The 20,425-nt window shown below is 41.5% G+C and overlaps 1 pseudogene; it reads right to left on the bottom strand.

Moving 5' to 3' along the window:
• Nucleotides 1-4,232: 4,232 nt before the first annotated feature.
• Nucleotides 4,233-12,131, bottom strand: LOC102469803 (proteasome subunit alpha type-4-like; annotated as a pseudogene).
• Nucleotides 12,132-20,425: the final 8,294 nt, after the last annotated feature.

Raw genomic sequence — 20,425 nt, 5'->3', positions numbered from 1 at the left:
AAAACAATTTATAAGAGAAATGTAGATAAATGGGAAGATATATAAGTGGGCAGTGAATCAGCAGACCAAACTCAATATTAAGAAAAATGTATCTAGGGAGAGAAATGAAGATAATAAGAATTTAGTAGCTGTTAAATAGAAGAAGCAAGACTATTCCATTGAATCTTCAGATCCAGGGATGTAGAGATGGTGTTCATGGCGTCCAGTTCATTGTCCAAATAGATATTTTTGCTCTTTAAGAGATATGGATCCTGCAGTCTGGAAAGATATAAGCAGAGAGGAAATATGATCACATATATAAAACCATGAAACATGAGATTATGGAAAATCTTTACTACTAAAAAATTTCTAGAATATAGGAAATTGGAGTTCCCTAATGGTGAAAAAGATCATTTAAGTATAAATAAAATAAATTTCATATACATACATACATGGGGGTCTTCTGAAAGATCATGAAGACTCTGGGCAGAGGAAGGTGCTGCGTTCATGTGGCAATGGCTTTGTCTCAGCCTGTGCAGCCTCCTGGTGGGGTAAGTGGTGGCCCTGAGCTAGAGCCGCTTGAGCAGACCTGGCCATTCACAGTGCTGTGCAGGCAGAACCTAGTGTTGATGGGAACCATTTTCAGCATCCTGCTGATGACCATCATCCTTCTGGCATTCTGTGTCTACAAGTCCATTTGGCATTGATGACAGCTGAGCACACAATTCCACAAGTATTTGGGCACAGGATAAGTTGTGTTATGCATAAGCCAGTGAAGATACTGGGATCAGAAATTTCACACTTGAAAATGACCTTCCGTCTGAACAGTTGGTAGATGTGAAACAACTTAGGAAAAAAAAATCTAGTAAGAGTTATTTTTTCCCTAACACCATAATGCAAATATTGGCCACTAGGTCTGCTTCTCAGTGTTTCTTTTTGTAAGAAAAATAAATTATACTTGTTAAAAGAAAGGACTGAAGCTCTAAGAGGGAGTGCTCCCGAAAAAGAAAACATGGTGTCTGTAAGAACCACATCAAAAAGAGCTAATCATCAATGGTTGATAGTAAGAGGAAGATCTAACATGTAGATAGTCCTTACTTAAACAGCAAGTTAGGAATCACAACTATTTGTCATTACACTGATTGTCCTAGAGTCTTCTGGTTGCAAAGCAGTGTTAACTATGGGGAAATTCAGCCATCACTCCTTTCCTGTGTTTGGCCCTGCATTGCAACATCCCCACTGAAGTCAGGGTCACATCAGGTAGGCCTGTTACCATGTGTACTCTCTGCCTGGAAGGGATTGGGCTGCAAATGTTACTTGTTGACCCGTCTGAAAATGAACTCTATCCTGCTCAAATGCACTGATACCCTCATACTGTACCGACGTCTTTCCAGCCCTCGGCCTAGCACTCACGGTAGCTTCTCAGATTTGGAATTTAAAATAGACCCAGCAGGAGATCTTTTCAATTAGGGTTGGGGAAGGCTCATCCAACCAAGTCAGTTCACCATGCATGTGGGCTGTGTGTGTTTACATGGATTCAATATCAACTTGGACGCTGCTGCCACTAGATTGCACTGTTGGTGAACTGGATTTTTCTCTCTGCTAATGATACCTATAAAGTGGTTATCAGTATTTATTTTAAAGGTGCTAGACTTAATTTTCTTTGTTATTAGATCAAAATGCTTATTTCATACCTTATTCAAGCACAGAACTGATTTTTTTTTTGTTTAATTTGCACTGAATGTGAAATAACTGATGTGTGATACTGTAATTGTTTGACCTAAGGATTTTCTTTGTAATCATGTAACACTGAGCAATTGAAATGTGCACCATTCTGTGCTTTTGAGTTAAATTTTAATTAAAATTGTAAATCCTAAAAAAAATCATGAAAAGTGAGTACTATGAAAAATATGCATAGATTTCAGAATTTTTCTGTATCAAAATACATTTTTTAAACAATTCCATTTTGCTGGGGTCAGGTGGTAAGGAATGGTAAAACACAGTGCTTTTTTGAGGCAACCCCACTTGGGAAGGTTCCTGGTTCAATCTGGAGACTTGAATATGCTGGGTATGTGCGTGCCCACAATCTGGGGCTGCTCAGGGTGTGAGTCTCCTCTTTTGTGGATGACGTATTTCTGTATCTTTCATGCTTGGAATAAAAAGTAAAAAATAAAATAAAAGGTGCCAGTAACAATATGGAACTTATTATCACTAAAGGTTATAAATACTAGAAGTAAAATGTAACTTAAGAAATACTTGTATATAATTCTAGTGTTAATCCAAGGCTTTCTTATTCCTCTAAGAAGTGTGAATTCATTTTGGTGCAAAAAATTTTGAGCTCCATTCATAGCATTTTTATAATGTGCATTGTCCATGAATTTTTGAAGACCACCCCCCATACAGATAGCTAACAAGTGAAATCTAAGATAACTGCAACAGAAACTTCCACAAAAAATATCACTATCAACCACACTCCAAAGGACTGTTTCCTGAGTTTAGCAAGTAGAACCTCTGATTTAAAAATTCACCAGGTTCAAAAAGTTGAACTAAATCTATAAGGGCTTGCCCATTCCAATGATCGAGGAAAGAAGCTCGAAGATGCCAGAGCTACTACACAACAGCAGTGTGTGTGTGTGTGTGTGTGTGTGTGTGTGTGTGACACGTATAGCCCACAATCAAACTCTCTACTTGAAATTTCACAGAGAATTAGGATTCAAACTCTGACCTCATACATTTAGATTTTAACCTACTTTTTTTTTTTGCCACATTTGCTATTGAATTGATATACAGGGACCAGTATGTGGTGTGGTGTTTAAGGCGCTTCCCACATTGCAGAATGCGGTTCGAGTCCTAGACTCGGTGGCTTGAAAATCATACCAGTTATGTGTGCGTGTGTGCCCAGAACACTGAGAAGGGAATGGAGAAGAAGGGATTTCAGTGTGGCCATCCCCCAGGCTCTGTCTCTGTCTGTCTAGCGCACACGCCCTATGGCAAAAAAAAAAAAAAACAACCCAGAAAACAAAAAACAAAAAAACAAAACCTAAAAAATTTTTTTTTCATGTACAAGAGAGCTGAGGAGAATTCAAATGAAGTCCAGAAACTACAAAATTGTTTCCTTTTATAACACAACATACATAACAAAAAGTGGGGACAGAAAAATCAGCTTTAGTTACCTTCAGAGGTCTAGTGACACATTTTGGAATGACGCAGTCACATTAAATACATACTTCTATCTCCTTCTGCTGCCTTTGTCTGATTTAGAAATTCATCCATAGGAAATCTTTGATATAACAAGTCCACTATCAAACAGATGGTTTCGAACTGCTCTTTTGTTCTTGAAACTGGCAATTATTTTGTCCCTGTGGGCTCAAGGCTTGGAGAGGAATGATTTTTGATAACTATCACAGCACGAATGAACAGAGGCCTTCATTTACTGGCAAAAGACAGCAAGAGTGGAAATCTCTTGCACATATTTCAATATCATCAAATAAAGCTATGTTTCTTTCTATCAGCAAGTGGTTTATAAATGTTGACAGCACCCCAAAACAACCAGCCTGGTTTGTAACAACATATTTGGTGATATTTCAGTTTGTAATATTCTGTGCCAGGTTTAAAGTATTATGCTCATGTTTCAAGTAAATTGTTTATAATTAAAGCTTAAATAAGGGAACTCTTGGGGCCGATGGGTGGCGTGTTGGTGTAGTTGGCTAGATTTCCACATAGTTGAGCATGGTTCGAGTCACAGACCCAGTGGCTTGAAAATCATGCTGGGTATGTGTGCATGCATGCCCAAAATTGTGAGAGGAGAATGGAGGAGAAGAGATTGCCCCATGGCCATTCCCCATGGGAAGTGATTTCTCACTTTCCCTCTCTATTTCACTCCTCTATGGCAAGTGCATGTGCTCTAGAGCAAAAATATTAAAAAAAAAAAAAGAAAGAAACTCTTATTAGCAAAACATTATATTTAAAAGGAAGGTAATCCCCTCCCCCCATTCTTTCTAAGTTTTATTCCAAAAGAGAAGAGAAAAGGGGTGTGTGTGTGTGTGTGTGTGGGGGGGTGATGAAGAGGTCCTTCCTTACAGTGAAGTACTCAGGTGGACGGAAAGGACAAGTACACAATTCAGTTTGTCCTATTTCTCCACCCCACAAGTTTTTGAAAATGGCAAAGCTTTCCTAGCATGGAAGAATAGGACACATTTTAACCTAAAATGTTCTCTAAATGAGTTAGAACATTCCTGATTTTTGTCTCCTATTTATCCTTTCTTTCTGTCTTTTTCTTTCTTCTCACACTCAGCATCAGCTTCTTCTTCCTTGTGTTTTTTTTTCTTTTTCCCCCCTAGAAAGATTTTCCCTATAGGGCACATGTGCTGGCTAAAGACACAGAGAGAGAGAGACAGAAAGTGAGAAATCACCCCCCTGGGCAGATGGCCATGCAGCAATCCCATCTCCTCCATTCTCTTCTTGGTGCTTTGGGCACGCACGCACGCACGCACACATGCGCCCAGCGTGAGTTTGAAGCCACCAGGTCAGGGACTCAAACCACACTTGACTATATGGGAGTCCAGTGACAAAACTTCCACCATCTGCTGGTCCTCTTCCTTGTGTTTTGATCAAGTGCTTCACTTCCTTTGGTTTGAGAACTCTGATCACCATCTTTCCTTGCTCTCTTGCCAGTGTGGCAATTTCCACTTTTCGGCAGGTAGTTTACTAACATCCATGGTCTTGTTTAGTACTTTGATAGCTAATGCAAGTTCTGATTCCAAAGTCCTTTCTCCTCCTTTGTCATCTGGTTTCAGCATTGACAAGGCTGCAGCACTGTTATTTCCAATGCATGTGACTTTCCAACCCCCATTATTTCCACTGGGGTCACTCTGATAGAGCTGAAAGCCATAGTGCTTGTCCCAGCTAATGCCTAGCGAAGAAACCCCCAAGGGATGTTTTCCTCCAAACCGTGTATAAGCTTGTTTGATCTCACATAGTGCTGTAGCCAGCTGCTATAAGGAATTCACTCCTGATACTATAATAAATACCTTTGAGCAACGAACCTCAGTTCATTAGTCAGGATGCTGGCATCAGAGGTTATGCCTGCCACACTGCAGGGCATGTCCTCATTGAATTTATAAATCTTTTCAGAAAAAAAAAAAAAGACTTCATCTTGTGGATGTTGCATCTGTCAACTGCAAAACCCTGTCCTTTGCTAAAATTCCCAAGTAGATGCCTGCGTGTCCAATAGATTCCATGGCATGTTCAACTCGGTATAAGCGACCTTCTGGAGAAAATATAGTGGTCCTAGACTCATATCTTCGAGACAACCTTGTTGAACTTTATATAATTATGGAGCAAAGACACTGAAGGGTTGTGATCTACACAGAATGCTTTACTCCACCAAGGCAAGATAATCTAAACAAATAAATAAATAAACAAAGCATGATGACCTTATGGCAAATAAATAAAAATATGTGAAGTCTTGGTTGATATTAAAGCTTGTGCCCTCTGGAAGTTTTGTTTAAATACTGATCTAAAAATCCTTCTTCATGAACCATATTTTACTACTCATTTATTAACAACAGGTTTGAATTTCAGTTCTGCCACTTGGAAGCTTCCTGAGTCTTGGTTTCTCTGAAAATTAGAGGAAGATTACATCATGTAGTCTATGGACTGATGTGGTATTTGAGAGAACATACGAGAAGCCACAGTTCCAGTAGATGGTAGATGCTAATTAATCCTCTTTGCCCTTTCTGTGATATTTTCCATGCCATATTCACACACAACAGACACATTCATGCAGATGTTGTTAGAGCCGAGGGATTTCTCAAAGGAAAAAGGGCCAGCCAGTGGCAATGTGGTAATGCAATACTCTGTGAAGCAGAATCCACACGTGAGGGTCCTGGGTTTGCATCCTGGGGCCTCCCTGTGCAAGCCAGGCACGTGTGCATGTGCTCAGGATCCAGGCTGACTAGGGCTGGGTGTGGATTGCAGCATGGAGTCCCCCAGTGCGGGGGGTGGGGAGTGGGACCAGGAGTTGACATAATGGCTATGTCGCTGGACTCCCATGTAGTCGACCGTGGTTCAAGTCCTGGATCTGGTGGCTTAAACTCACAGCAGGCACATGTGCGTGCATGCCTGAGATCCTGAGAGGAGAATGGAGAAGGGATTGCAGCGTGGCCACCCCTGAGGGGGTGATTTCTCACTTTCTGTCTCTCTGTCTTTCTGGCGAGTGCATGTGCCCTATAGCAAAAGCCTGTCCAAAAAAAAAAAAAAAAAAAGACCCCAGTGGGGTTACCTGTCTCTCTCTCTCTGTCTCTCATGGAAGAAATAAATAAGCAAACTTTAAAAAGAAAAAGGGAGAAGTACACACATTGAATGGAGTAAGAATCTTTATTTCAGATTCTGCATTTTGGTCCAGGCCACATCTTTCTGTCCAGTTAAACAGAACAGGCTTCAGGAACCATTGGTCTTGCAGCATCCAAAATATCTATATTATAGAAAAAATGAGACCTAGTGCCTAACATTACTTTATGTAGTTCTTTAATCTAAGAGCCTTATTCAACAAGTTGTGAATCTTGGGAATTTATATTCCAATTTCTGTCTTCTGAAGAAAGGTATAACTTTGTGAGAAAAGGTTATGTTTTACCATTGAAATCCATTTTTAATAGTTTTTTTTATAAAGAATTATTTATTTAATTTTATTTATTATTATTATCATTGTTATTTTTAATTTGCTAAAGGTCACGTTCACTCACCGAGAGAGGTTGGGGGAAGTGGGGAAGTGAAAAAGCAACTCGTCAGGTCTGGGACTTGAACCACAGTTGGCCATGTGGGAGTCCAGTGCCTTAACCATACTACCTGCTGGCCCCCTTTTTAATTACTTCTAATGTTATTTGTCTACATCTCACTTAAGGACAAATCGTGTGTTCAGCAGTGAAAGCACTGTAATCAAACAGATGTGTACTCGAATCTTGTTCCCATACCTATTACTGTGTAGTCATTGTTAGCAAAAGACAGTGTGTGAGCCAGTTTTTCCTCTGGGAAATGGGTCTCCTGCATCGACATTTTAAGGGTTCCAAGAGATAATACATGCTAAACTTTCATTTCATCAACTTCGACTTAGTTAAGAACCCAAGGAAGAAGACTTACTATCCTAAAGTAGTTCAGACATCCATAGTTTTAGTCTCGGCTTCCGGTTGCAGGCCATTCTTTCCCAGTGCATTAGCTCCAACCTGAAGCAAGAAGGTCACTTTGCTGCCGGTTCTGAAAGGTGAAGGAGAGGTGCTTTTAAAATAAAAATTAAAGGTGCAAGAGAAATGATCTAGTTTGTTATCCGAGGGCTCCCGATAGGACCAGCACAGCCAAAGGGCAGTATTCTCTGTCTTATCTTAACAAACAAGTGCGATTTCTAGACTGTCCCCAGGTCAAGGTCAGAAAGTCAGCAGTGGGTGGAAGCTCCACGTGAACATCGAGAATAAACTAAGAGCACTCACCTTACTGAAAGCAGCAGAGAAAGTTCAAGAGGCCTTTGTTAATGAGACAGGAAAATCATAGCCTGAAAATGCTGACAATGACATTTCAAAAGTCTCGATTCCTTAGTAATAAGCAAGAACATGTGAAGAAGCAGAAAAAAAAAATTCCCTGAAGTTTTAGAGAGAAGAAAATGATCAAATATCTGTTACAGGCAAGAACTTCATCTCATAAGGTTACCTTAGTGCATACTTCTAACCGGGGACACCTCTGCAGAGGGAGCACCGGGCGCCTCTTATGAGGCACTTTGCTGGAAATTTGGGACTCTGACAAATGCCCTCAGATGGCGACCCTGGCCTTCTCCCTTTAGGCAATCATTGACCTACAGAAGACAGAGTCTTAGGAGTCCAAATCCAGTTATAAAACACCAAAGGCAACAGCACGTCTCACCCCAACTCCTCTCCCTTCTCACAAGGGAAGGGAGGTCCAGGGAGAAGTGTTGGATGAGCATGTAGCCCAGGGATGGGGGACACTGAGAGGACCAGTCAGTATTCCAGAGACATCCCAGACAGAGGCAGATCGACTGTTCGTTTTCATGAGCGTTGAGAAAAGATTTGATGCCTTCTTCCCCTGTCTTCCTGAGAAACCTCTCCTTTTTATTTTTTCTGTCTACCATTACCCGTCCATGAAAACCTCTAGAAACCTTGTTAATTGCATCCTTTGCTCTGAGAAATTCCTCCTGTTTATCTACTCATCCTCTTCCCCAATCTCACCCCCTCCCTTCAGGGTCTGAGTCACAGGTAAGTTATCACTCTGACAGCTTGACGGCTGAGAACTCAGATGGTGAAATACCAGCTAGGCACAAACTGGTCTATATTCTTAGATCTTAAAAAAAAAATCAGGTGACCTGAGAGAACTCTCTCTCCTTTTTCCAGTTGTGGTAGCTTTGCTGTTGTCTTTGGTCTCCTATTTTTGCTTGTTGCTGAAGGAACAGAGAACTCTCCATGCTGAGACGAGCAGGTTACTTCTCACATCCACCCTTCTCACCTAAGCAAGAACGCTGGATCAAGTATGGGAGAACATGGGAGAAGGCCCAGAAACGATTTGGAAAGGGGCGGCAACAGCCTCCGAATCACAGGGGAAACAGATTCAAGAGGTATGCTGGGAATTGGCACAGAACTGAACTTAGGTCACACGAGGATTGGAAAAGGGGTTATTGTTTCCAGTTGAAAGCTCTTTCTTCCTTTTGTTGAATTATAAATCACAACTAAAAGCATGGAGGGCTTACAGACCTTTGTTTAAGGGCCATCATTTTTTTTGTCCCAAATAAAACGATATCTTCAAAGAAGAACAAGATTATAAATAATTAAAAGAAATCCAAAAGCCCAGGAGGATACATTAGGAAGCAGGAAATAGGGTAAACATACATATTTTTGTTCAATTATTTATTGAAGTGGTTTGTGGCTACCAAGTGGTGCGGAGGTTAAGGCAGCTCGATCCTGCATGGCTGGCTGCATGGTTTGAATCCTGGACCTGGTGGCTTGGAAATATGCTGGGTCCACGTGTGTGTGTGTGTGCCCAAAATTCTGGGAAGAGAATAGAGAAGAATAGTATTGTGGTGTGGCCATCTCTCTGGGAAGTGATTTCTTATTTTCTTTCCATCTTTCCCACACATGCCCTATAACAAACTTAAAACAAAATCAAAAAAAGTTTAGGCAAACCAATAAAGTGACCGTTAAATAATAATAATATAGCCAAAAAGGATAGTTTTAGCAAAGGAGAGAGGCGTGCTGAATTCCACCAGGATAATGAAAGTATCTTGGGGATAAGGGACAGACCTGTGGCCTAGAGGTTAAGGGAACCAGATCTCACATGGCTGACCACACAGTTCAAGTCCCAGACTTGATGGCTTGGAAAACATGCCAGGTGCATGTGTGTGTATGCCCCAAATCCTAACAGGATGGACAAATGGAGGAGAAGGGATTGCAGTGTGACCATGATCCATTAAGGGAGTGCTTCTGCCCTCGCCCTCTCTCTGTCCTTCTCTGGTGAGTACACACACTGTCTGGAAAATATTTTAAGTAAGTATTTTAGAAATGCATGCAGTTGGGACCAGCAGTTAATGGCTACGTCGCTGGATGCCCATGTAGTTGACCACCGTTCAAGTCCCGGACCCGGTGGCTTAAACTCACGCTGGGCACGTGTGTGTGTGCCCAAGATCCTGAAGGAAAATGGAGGAGAAAGGATTGCAGTGTGGTCATTCACCCTGGGGGGTGATTTCTCATTTTCTGTCTCTATGTCTCTCTCTATCTTTCTGGCAAGCACATGTGCCCTATAGCAAAAACCTCTCCAAAAAAAGAGAAATGCATGCAGTTATACATACTTCTGGTACAAATCGCTATATGAATCGGGATGCACCACGCTGAGAAGTGCCATGGGATTCTGGAGCAAAACTGGAATTAAACGTGCCTCTGGCTTTACATCTGCCCGACTTTGTGAAAGTTCTTTATCTTCTCCGGGCCCCAGGTCCTCATCAGTAAAAGGACATGGCTGGGGCTTAGATCTTCTCTGGGTTCTTCCTGTTTTAGAATCACTTCATTGTCAAGATTTATAGAGAAATCATCATAAAAGCACATTCGCCTCAAGTTTGAGCATTCTGTCCTTCATCCTTCAGCAAAGGGTTCCTTGACCTCTTTTCTAGTTTTCTTTTTTTTCCTTTCTTTTTCCTCCCCTTCCTTTCATTTTCCCCTTCTTTCTTCCCTCCCTCCCTTCTTTATTTATTTATTTCTTCCATGAAAGGACAAGATAGAGAAAAACAAAGACAGACAGACACCCCGCAGGGTCTTTATGCTGCAATCCACCCAGTACCAGCCTGCATCATGGAGACTTGCCTACATGCCCAGCGGGCTCAGGGAGGTCCTGGGACATGAACCCAGAACTTTCCCCATATGTCCAGTTGTGTTACAGGTGCACCACCACCTGCTCCTTTTGGCCCTTTTCTTAAGGATTAGTAGCGAAAGTCTTAGAGGAACTGTTACATTGCCGGCTTTGTACACAGAAGACCTGGGACAGGTGTCAATTCTACCACTTAATGGCATTTTGACCAAGGTCTGTGCATCTCTGAGCCTGTTTTCTCACAGTAGCATGGAGCATTTGACAGTGTCGGTAAGGACAAAGTGGGGTTGGTCGTATAAAGAGCTTAGCATAGCACCTGGCACACAATACATGCTGTAGACTATAATATGCAAAGTGCATACGTAATGTGTAAGCACATGAGGTTGAATTCTAGAGCCAGGTTTCTTAGGATCCACTTCTCTGTCATTATTAGCTGCGTCACTTGGGGCAGATGACTTAAATTCTCAGTTGCTCAATTTTCTCATTTTAAGAATGGGGGATCATGATAGCAGTATTTACCAAATTGCTACTTGGTAAATAACAGGAGTAAATGAGTTAATATTAAAACTCTTAGAACAGTGCCTAGCTCAGGGAAGGGGCTATTAAATAAAACACTCAGATCATTTATGATTAGAGACTAAAGGCCAAAGCATATTTCAACAACAACAAAATACCAAAACACACACACACACACATACACACACACACAGTTTTTTGTTTTGTTTTTAATTAGTAGCCTAAAATGTAATCATTCATATTTACTTTAAATTACCTAGGGCCAGCAGGTGGTATGGTAGTTAAGGTGCTGGACTACCACATGGCCAACAGCAGCAGTTCAAGTCTTGGACCTGGCAGCTTGAAAATGACACCGGGCATGAGTGTCTGAGTGCCCAAAATCCCAGGAGGAAAATAAAGAAGAGATGGTGGGGTGGCCATCCCCCTGGGGGTGATATCTCACTTTCCCTCTCTAGTGAGCACATGCACCCTATGGCAAAAACCCTCAAAAGAGAGAGGGGGAGGGAGAAGGGGAGGAGAGAAAGAGAGAGAGAGAGAGAGAGAGAGAGAGAGAGAGAGAGAGAGAGAGAGCCTTCTGCTTAAAACCTTTCAAACAAGTATTTGTCTTCTAGAGGGCATTCTGAATGTCATTAGGATTGGAGTGGGAGGGAGGAGAGTGTGATGACTCCCTAGAAAGTTCTTTCTCTCATTGAGGGAGAGTGTGATGACTCCCTAGAAAGTTCTTTTTCTCGTTGTGTCAGGGAGAACTAGCTCTAAATTCCTGGCTGGGAAATTCTATCTCTGATCAGTATGCATTCTTTCTAGCTTGACATTAGAACTCATGAGATGAAATTAGTTGCCTTTGTGCTACTAAAATAATAAGTAAAATACTATATGCAATGAATTTTGTGACATTTCACATTTAGTCTCTGGGCTCTGGGCTTTTAAAAGGAAGGAAGGTCTGACCTTTCCTTCTTGCATCTTCAGAGATGTTGTTGATTTTCTATTTATTGGAAAACTCACATGACTCACACGAGCCCTCAGAGCTCTGCCGTCCTCTGCTCCTGTTTTGTGGTCGAGTCAGGATAATAAGTTAACTCTGTTTGTGCAATGGAAGGAAGGCTTTTGGTGAAGAATACTGAGTGCAAGTAGTAGTGAAATAAAAGATTAATGAACTATAAAGAGATTTTAACAGATGTGAATTCAGGTATATGGAATTCATAAAACTGATTAGAAAATGCCCTCTGAGATAAACCTTTTATAATATACTTACCTGAAGTTGTAGATGGTGATGTCTGACTCATGTAAAATAGTTTTTTCTTCTTTTTTTTTTTTAGAGAGAGATTTTTGCTATAGGGCTCATGTGCTCGCTGAAGAGACAGAGAGATAGAAAGTGAGAAATCACAACCCCCCCCCACCTGCCCCGGGGGGGATGGCCATGCTGCAATCCCTTCTCCTCCATTCTCCTCTCAGGATTTTGGGCATATACGCCTAGTGTGATTTTCTTTTCTTCTTCTTCTTCTTTTTTTTTTTTTTTCCAGAGATGTTTTTATAGGGCATGTGCTCTTTAGAAAGACAGAGACAGAGAGACAGAAAGTAAGAAATCACCCCCCAGGGGGGATGGCCATGCCACAATCCCTTCTCCTCCATGCTCCTCTCAGGATCTTGGGCATGCACGCACACACACCTGTCGTGAGTTTAAGCCACCGGGCCCAGGACTTGAACTGCGGTTGACTACATGGGAGTCCAGTGACATAGCCATTATACCAACTGCTGGTCCCATGCCTGGTGTGATTTTCAACCCTCTGGGTCCAGGACTTGAACCGCAGTAGGCCATGTGGAAGTCCAGCACCTTAGCCACTGCATCACCTGCTGGCTCCAGTTCTTGGTGCTTTTGAAGGTGCTGAAATGTCAGAAATAAGTATGTTTCATAAATTTTAATACTGTCCTTTGACAGTATTTGGGGTATACTGTTTTTAGGAATCATATTGGGGAAAATGCACTTTAGGAAAATAAAATAGTGTTAAGAAGCTATTACGCACTTGTTTCTGAATTGCTGAATGTATTTACTGAGTACCTTTCTATGAGCTGTCATGTCATTTGCTATAATGCAGGATTCAAAAACTATGATGCTTCTGATCCAATGCAGTGTTCAAAGAAGTCTAAGATATTTCTGCTAAAAAGGTCACAATCACAGTGGTTAATAACATGAGTTCTAGAATCAGACGGAACTGGGTTTCAACTCAGGCCTCATCATTTACTAGCAGTGTGGTTGTAAACAGGATGCTTGAACCGTTTAAGCCTTGTTTGTTCATTTGGAAAATGACAATACAACAGTACTGATTTCATAGTGTGAACATAAAGGTAGTAATTTGTATTTTATTTTACTTACAGTCTAGAAATCAACAGAAATGGGATAGTTGTTACTTTATTTCCTTCCTGTTCCCTTCTTTTGTTCTGCCTTCTCCTCCCCTTTCCCCCTTCTCCCTTCTTCCTCTCCCTCTTTTTCTCTCTCTCCAAGGGAGCTGAATCAAATTTTTCTCTTTTTGGGTAGAGAGTAAGATGGAATTTGGGGACTAGCAAATGGCATAATGGTTATGCTACTGGACTCTCACGTAGTCAGTTATGGTTTGAGTCCTGGACTTGGCAGCCTAAAATTCACACTGGATGCGTGTGTGTGTATATGCCCAAAATCCCAAGAGGAGAATGCAGGAGAAGGCATTGTGGCCTGGCCATCCCCCCTGGAGGATGATTTCTCACTTTCTGTTTCTCTGTCTTGCTCTGTCTCTTGTGAGCACACACGCCCTATAGCAAAAATCTCTGTCTCTCTCTCAAAAAAAGATGGAATATGAAGACACTTTTTATCTTCTTTAAATCCAAGGTCTTGCCATGTTGCAATCCTCCACCTCAGCCACCCAGGGGAATAGCAGGTGCACACCACCACACCCAGCCTTTAGGTTGGAGCAGGAGTCGAACCAGTCCACCTATGTAATCCCAGCCTGCCAAGCACAGTGTGCCACCTCGACTAGACTCAGACAATATCCTGTCAAGCCAAAAAGAAGAACTGTAAAGCAAAAGTTGTAAGGGAAAAGGGAGCTTACTGGTCTTGCAAAGTTAGCATCATGTCAGGGTCAGGCCCTAGGGCACGCGGTCGTAGCCTCCAAATGACCGGAAGGAAATGACTGCACGCTCACTGACCCTGAGAAGATGAAGGGCTTTTACATTAGCAAAAGGTTACCGTACATGGAGGTTGTTCTGAAAAATTTTACACTGGGCAATGAGAACAGAGAAGGGCCTTATGGGGATGGGGGAAGGGACAGCACTGGGGGAAAGTCCACCAGCAGAAGCTGCCTAAAGCAGCTGATTGGCTATGATGAGTGCCTGTTCAGCAAGATGCATGATTAGTCCGAGGGGGATGACAAACCTGGGATTATTTGGAGAAAGAATGTCTTGTGACATCTGCTTAGTTCAAAGAAAGCACACTGAAGCCCATCTACTTCCTCACTGTTGTCCGGCTTGAATCATTGTCATCATTGTTTTTATTTTAATTTGCTACAGGGTGTAAATGCTCATTGAAGAGAGGGAGAGGGGGAGAAAGTGAGAAATCACCCCTCAGGGAGGGTGGTCACACTGCAATCCCTTCTTCATTCTCTTCTCAGGATTTTGGGCATACATACACATGCACTCAGCATATTTTTCAAGCCTACAGGTCTGGGACTCGAACCACACAACTGGCCATGTGAGATCCAGCCCCCTTAATCACCATGTCACTGCTGGCCCTATGATTATTATTTTGTATAGCGATGTATTTTCTAGAAAAATTTTATCTTCACCTTTCTTTTGTGGCTTTTTTTTTTTTTGGTATGTGTGTGTACTTGAGCTCATTGTGGAAAATATGCTAGAGGAAGTACTGGGAAGCAACAATAATGAGTAAATAGAGATTTTTTTTCCCCAGACTGGGAAGGACACAGCTGTCTCTGGGTCCCAGCAAGAGCAGGACCTTAAGCTCAGATCTGTGGCAGTGGTCAGAGGTGGTGTGGCCCTGGTAGGCACTGGCACAGGCAAGCAGCCTCCCACCAACACTCCCACAAACAGGCTTGGCACAGAAATGCTAGCACTGCCTGTCTACAAAAGACCAAAGTGTTGGAACAATTTAATGAGGCTTTATAAAGCAGAAATAAATGTGGGTCAAAGAATAGAGGCTGTTTTCATTTTTTAAAAAGATTTATTTAATTTTATGTATTGTTATTATTACTTTTTTATAATTTGCTATAGGGCTTGTGCTCTCACCAGAGAGATACAGAGATAGAAAGTGAGGAAGCAAGCTGCCAGGTCTAGGACTCAAAGCACGGTCTGTCATGTAGGAGTCCAGTGCCTTAAACACCATGCCACCTACCGGCTCCTCATTTTCTAGAAGTCTCACAAACCTTTCATATTTTTGTGTCTCTAAAAAGAACTACTCATCAATAACAACTGGGATTAAATTTTCCGGTCTGGTAGGTTTGGGTGTGGTATTTAATTTAATTAGCTATCTAGACTAAATGTATACAAGTATTTTGCACTAGGTACATGTATATAGACCATTCAACACAGTGCCTGGTAAATTGTAAGCACTTAATAACTAATAAATACTCTTATGTCATCTCTGACTTCTTTCTTTTCTTTTTTTTTATAGAGAGATTTTAGCTATAGGACATATGCACTTGCTGGAGAGACAGAGAGAGACAGATAGAGAAAAAGCAATAAATCACCCCCCAGGGAAGATGGCCATGCCGCAATCCCCTCTCCTCCATTCTCTTCCTGGGATTTTGGGCACACGCACACACCACACACACACACACACACACACACACACATGCCCAGCCCAAGTTTCAAGCCTCTGGGTTTGGGACTCAAACCGTAGTCAGCCACATAGGAGTTCAGCGCCTTAACCACCATGCAAGCCACCTGTTGGCCGTCAGCATCTTTAATTTCTATAAAAAATGTTTTTATTACTTGAATCTTTCTGAAGTTGGAGCTTCTTTGAAAGTTTGTTATCCTTTCTTTGCTAAATTTACCATCAATATCCAATTAATTCCTGTGCTTTTATGTGGAATAATGAATACCACATCCAGGCTGTGGCACAGACAGAATGCGTATTTGAAGTACATTCAGAGATGGATGAGCAGTTGAACAATACGCAGGTGGAGCTATCAGTCCATTGTCAGCTACGATTTATTTTTATTTCTTATTTATTATATATTATTTTTTAAGAGAGATTTTTGCTATAAGGCACGTGCGCTCACTGGACAGACGGAGAGACAGAAAGACAGAAAGTGAGAAATCACCCCTCAGAGGGAGGGCCACAGTCCCTTCTCCTCCATTCTTCCTGGGATTTTGGACATGCATGCACATATGCCCGGCATGAGTTTCAAGCCACTGGGTCTGAGACTCGAACCGTGGTTGACCCCTTGGGAGTCCAGCATCATAACCACTATACCATTTATAGGTCCTTCAGCTGAGATTTTAATTCACATGCTCATATCAAAGAGTTAGTGGTCTTCTGAAGATTCCAAGGCAAGGCAGTTAATAGAACCTGTAATTTCCCCCTCCTCTCCGGCTATACCATTGAACTTCAAGACCCCATGCTGGAACAGGGATGTTACCCAGATGGAACAGAATAAGCCTGCAGGGGTCCTAACCAAGGTCAAGCCTACTCCAGCTTCAGGTAAGCTTGCTTCACCTGCAGCTCTTCACTTAGCTTCTGACAGCTTTAGCTTTTCCCTCCAGTGCGTGACAGCATTCGCCTCTCATGCTCACCATGGCACTCTGACAGGTAGCCAGGAGACAGAGAACACAGGGCTGAAATCGCATGGCTGTAGCGCTGCTGACATGGAATCAGTGACAGGTTGAATATCCAAATGTTCAAAAAGAAAATGGTGAAAAGTCTATTCTCATTATTGCTCAAATTACTATCTTTGAAAACATCTATTTTCCTATTGGATCTAATTAAAGTTCTAACACATGTCACTTTACCGAACACATCAACGTTAGTGAGGTTCGGGAATGAGCATTTGAACAGCTTCATGTTAAACTAAAATGTCTATTTCTTCTATAGAAGTACACCTTAACTGCAGAAAGTCCAGCGTGGACAAATCTGAACTGAACAAACAGTTGGAGGACAGAGGCAAAGAAAGGTGAATAACTTTCCCAGGTCTTACGGTTATACACCAGCAAAGCCCGAGGTGGACCCGAGAGTCTGTCTCCAGGGTCCGCTCTGGCCATTTGATTGCTATTCGTATTTCTCCTTCTCCGAGTTGCTTATTCACGTTCTTTGCCTATTTTGCTCCTTTCCTCAGAGACATGTAGGAGTTCTTGGAATGTTAAACTTTAGCCATGCACTTCTTGCAAATATTTCTCCTGGTTTGTTCTTTCTCTTTTCCATTGTTTGTATGTATGGAGGATTTTAAAGTTTTTTGTTTTTGTTTTTGTTTTCCAAAAAAAATGTGAGTCAATATCTATCAGCTTTTAGGCACATTTAAAAAGCATTCTAAACGATTCTCACATCACAAAAAATGTATTCTTCGTCTTTTGCTTTTCTAAATTTCTCTTTTCTTTGTACTTTAATTCTATCATCCATATGGAATTTACTTCGGCAAAAGATAAAGCTCTAAATGGATTTTTTTCCCCAAGTGACTATGCAATTATCTAAAGAGAAGTTTATTAATTGATAAACTTGTTAACCCTGATATAAGCTACAATACTTATATATCAAATGTTCTTATATAATTAGATCTAAATGTGAAACAATACCGCATTGTTTTAGGATTTTATTTTATTATTTTATTTTATTTTTTAAAGAATTACTTATTTACTTTTATTCATTCATCCATTTTATTTTAATTTGACCAGAGAGATACACAGAGAACCATGCAGTTGGCCATGTGAGATCCAGCTGCCTTAACCCCTACACTCCAGCTGGCCCTGGATATAAAAATTTTTAAGGACATAATTAAATTCAAATGAGGTCAATAGGGTGAGTTTTAATTCAATAAAACTGGCATCCTTATAAGAAGTACTTAGGAACAGACACATAGAGGGAAGATCATGTAAAGACATAGTGAGAAGACAGCTATCTGGTAGCCAGGAAGAGTAACCTTAGAAGAAACCAATTCTGCTGACACCTTGATCCTGGACTTCCAGTCTCCAGAACTGTGAAAAAATAAACCTCTGTTATTTAAGCCACCCAGTCCGTGAAACTTTATGGCACCCCAAGTAAACTTATTTTCTTGATGAATTCCTCTTCCTACTTGATTGATGTTCTGAATCTGGTGTGTGTGCAGTATTAATTCATGTCATGGAGAGGTGGTACAAACGTACCCTCATGATGCCCCCATGTCAGAGTTTCTAGGATCCACCTCCCTGTGTCCTGGCAGTCTTTATTCCATGAAGAAAGGGCAGAGGCTGCTGAGGCTGTAGAAGAAGGAGAACTAATCTTAGAGAACACACAGGAGATGTGAGCATGTTAGCAACTGCATGGCTTGCACATCTCAGTTCAAGGGTCCCTTGACATTCTCCGCATCTAAGTAGAGTTTGCGAACTTAAAAATTCCTCTTAGAGAAACAGTGTCCTTGTCTTTTCTCTTTAATTGTGTGTATTTGTTTTAAATTGCCAGAGGATACATGCACTCACAAGAGACAGAGAGACAGAACGAGAGAGAGAAAGAAGAAAGTGCTCCTTGTGAGTCTAAGTCGTGCCTCAATCCCCTCTCAAGTTCTCCATCCTGTTGGGATTTGGGGTATGTACATGCATCTGGCGTGTTTCTCAAGCTGTCAGGGCTTCTGTGGTCAGTCCTGTGGGATCTGACTCCTTTAACTGCTAGGCTACAGGGCCAGCTCTTGTCTTTTCTTTTTTTTTTTTTTGTTTTTGTTTTTGTTTTTGTTTTTTAAAGATCAGGAGCACTTATACACACGAATGAGCAGTAAGGGCACTAGCTTCCTCCAGCATCCAGGAGTTCCTTCTACTTGAACCATCAAAGGTCAAATGGATTGAAGTAAAGAGGGTGCATTTTATTGTATTGCCTTAGGCAACTAAGTCAGTTTGGGAATCTGTGGGAAAAAAGTCTTTTTCTTTGAACCTGCTATGCATCTGCTTAAATGCTTTCATATCGAAAGTGAAGCTTGACTTTGTAAAAACAAGATTCTTCCAACATGGCTAAGCTGGTATGAAAGATTTGCTAAGTAGGTGTTTGTCTCATTAGACAAGTTACTTGGCCTGAAGGCAAATATATTACCGTATTATCAGCTCATGTTGAAAAGCAAATACAAGACGGGTGTCTGTACGTATGAAAGGAGAATAAAAGGAGGTGTGATGGGGCAACTGCTTTATCAAGTATTCTGTGCCACCTGCCTTTTTTGCATTTCTGGATGCGGAAATCTGAGTCACTATGGCTTCTAATGGCATTAATAAAATATAATCTCTTGGTAATTTAATCATGTTAGCTTTAAGCATATTTGGAGGGACAGGATTTTTCTATTCAGATTTTACTAACACTTTTGCAAAAGGTGACCCTCAATGTGAAGAAGCTTTCTAGGCTGCATGGCCAGATCACCCGTCAATGGCAGTATGTGACGACCTTCCTTGTTCATGTATTTATGTATTTTCTTCTTTCTTGCATCTTTTTTTTGTTGCTGTTGTTGCGTCTTCCTACAAACTTTGATTATAGCAACACAGATTGGGATTCTGACTAGATGCCAGTCCACAGTGAACACCTAAATGCCAGCCTATAGTGGATGCTGAAATAAAATCCCCCTGGCAATACAATGAAAAGGAGACAATGACATTCATTTGCGTTCTTTGCAGGGTACACTGCATGCATCTGGGAGGAATGCTTTGCTATGGCGTTCTTCAGAAGCAATGCATGGCTGCGATCGCCAGGCTGCCTCTCCTGGTTGCATCCAGGGTTTTCTTTCGCTGAGGTGGGTTTGTGAGTTTGGAGCTGGGTTGGAATTCCCAGACATGATAAGAAGTTTAGACTGCAGTAGTCGTATATTATTGCCTGCTCTCCACGAAGCTTTCAGCATCACCTCAATATAAATGTTAGTCAAATGTTCATCAAACCTAAGGGTGGGAACCTCAGTTGATAGCTGATGTATCACAAGTAGAGATGACAACTTACTGATTGTGATTGGTGTCTGAAGTTGGGGGGCAGACTTATGGGACTGAGCTCTCAAATTGTGTGTTATGTGGCTTTGGAACAATCTGCTACCTAAGTGACACACGTTTGCTGTGATAAGAACATGGAGTATAATTTCTCACTTGGAGAGTATGACATTATACTATTTGTATGTGTCATTGGCCCGAATTACTAGACTTGACAGCATATATAAAGCCAAGATGTTGATAGACACATTGAGAGCTTAGACTGCAGTGGGATCCTCTTTACCAGCCTTTGAGCTATTCTTTGAGGCCTTTCTTGCCCACACCTGCATCACTTGCATCCGGGGACCTTACATCTCAGTGTAGATCATCAGTGTGTAGGTTCAATCATTTATCCTGAGAACCTCTCATGGAAAGGTCTGCCTCAAACTTCCATGAGACTTTGTATCCACGAAGCCCT

Source organism: Tupaia chinensis, unplaced genomic scaffold, assembly GCF_000334495.1.
Source record: "Tupaia chinensis unplaced genomic scaffold, TupChi_1.0 Scaffold000094_1, whole genome shotgun sequence".
NCBI classification, from domain to species: Eukaryota; Metazoa; Chordata; class Mammalia; order Scandentia; family Tupaiidae; genus Tupaia; species Tupaia belangeri.
This window is presented reverse-complemented; position numbering and strand designations above follow the sequence as displayed.